Below are 2,052 nucleotides of genomic sequence, written 5' to 3'. Positions count from 1 at the left end.
TTTTTTTGCAGTATGCGGGCTTCTCACTGCCGTGGCCTCTCGCGTTGCGGAGCACAGGCTCCGGACGCGCAGGCTCAGCGGCCATGGCTCACGGGCCCAGCCGCTCTGAGGCACGTAGGGATCCTCCCGAACCGGGGCATGAGCCCATGTCCTCTGCATTGGCAGGCGGACTCTCAACCACTGCGCCACCAGGGAAGCCCTGTGTTTGATTTTAACAGGCCAGATGCGTCCCACACGTGGGTGGGCAGAGTCTGACCTTCCTGGGGGCAGTTCAAGAGCGAATGCCTCCTTGCCCTATGCCCGATGGAATGCACCCGCTTATTAAAATCATTGTAACAAAATTCATCTCCTGGATGTTGGTCCCATCTCATGCAAAATAGACCTCTCTCAGACAGGATTTTAATCAGATTGCTGTCCTTTGGATGGGATTGATGCACGAGCTTCAATTCTGAGTCTGGAGCTAGGTGTGCACCAGCCGTGCAGGGGCGTCATTGGGTCAGGGTGCACGGCCAGTTAGTGGTGGGACCGGGGTTGCTGGTGTTTAGGTTGTTCTGGGAGGGAGGAATCTGGAGGGGTGAGGACCAAAGAGGCTGGAGAAGATGCACCCCTAGCCCCACCACCTGCTGAGCTAATTTACTAGCGCAGACAAGGTCTCATTTGGTTGGTGCCGCTGATCCTGGCATCTGTTCATGAGCTGCTGAGCCAACAAAGACTGGCTCACCCTGGGAAGGTGAGGGTTGATCACTTGCAGATCAAAATGCAGGGGGAGGGCAGGGCAGTGGGAAGACCAGGGATTCTGGGGTCTGGTAACTGAGTTTGAATCCAGTGACACCTGGTCCTGGTCATCTTTTGCTGTCTGCAGAGGGCTCCAGGCTGCACCATGGGCCAGCTCAGTCTTCATTGTCAGAGGGGCCTGGTGCCCAGCCCAGCTCTGCCCTTTGCTGGCTGCACCGAAGTTACCTAACTTTTGAGGATCCGTTTTTTTCACTTGTGCAGAGGGGTAAAGTGTCCATCCTTCCCAGGGTGGTTGTGAGGATAGAACAAAATTCTGGTGTAAAGATGCCAGCCCAGGGCCAGACTCACTTCCCCTTCAGGTACCACCACGTGGACCTGCGAGGTCTGGTCGGCCCTCTGGCCTTCCCTCTGGCTGTGGCAGAGACAGCCGGGGACCTGCAATACTCACTCTGCCCTCTATCCCTCGAACATTCAGCCTCTCAGTCTCCACTGGACACTTCCCATCAGCTTTTAACATGCTGGAGTCTCTCTCACAAAAAGCATAATAAAACAAAACAAAACAAAACAAAACAAACTCTCCCTCCACCCCAGGGAGTTGTCTTCACTTGTTCCCTAACAGGGAAGAAACTTTGTATTCTGTTACAAGTTAATCACTAAAGCTTAAATTATACATAATGGCCCCGCTCTGGGAACTCTGCCTCCAAGAAAATGAGCATTAAGCTAAAATACCTTTGTTTAGTTCACAGGACCAGGCCCATGTGTGAATGGCTGCAGGGAGGAAGAAATTAACACATCTCCTCTGGAGTTTAGCTGCAACCAGGACTCTCCCCTGTCCTCTTTTAGTATAAAAGAAGCCTTTAGTATAAAAGAATTCCAACTTGAGAAGGTTGGTTCTTTGGGACAGTAGTCCGCCATCTTCTTGGTCTGCTGGCTTTCCAAATAAAGTCCCTATTTCTTGCCCCAACAATTTGTCTCTCTATTTATTGGCCTGTCTTGTGGTGAGCAGTACAAGCTTGGACTTGGTAACAGTTCTTTCTGTTCCTCACCTCCCACTCATTCAACTCTCCAGCTGCCTTCTACCCCAGAGCTCCCCTGAAATGACCGTCCCTGGCCTCGTCATGGATAAAACCTTGGTGTCTTGGCAGCACTTGACACCACTGGCCATTTATCCTCCTTCGATACTCTCTTTCGTGTCCGTCATGGTCCACACTCCTGACAGGTTGCTCAGCTCCCAGGAAATGGTTTCTCAGCCTTCTTTACAGACTGGCCAGGCATGCAGGGCCCAGCCTACCTGAGCCTGAATTCTGGCTCTTTCCC

Source organism: Lipotes vexillifer, unplaced genomic scaffold (assembly GCF_000442215.2).
Source record: "Lipotes vexillifer unplaced genomic scaffold, Lipotes_vexillifer_v1.1 scaffold1675, whole genome shotgun sequence".
In the NCBI taxonomy this organism is placed as follows: Eukaryota; Metazoa; Chordata; class Mammalia; order Artiodactyla; family Lipotidae; genus Lipotes; species Lipotes vexillifer.
The sequence above is the reverse complement of the archived record's forward strand: the minus strand, read 5'-3'. Positions refer to the sequence as shown.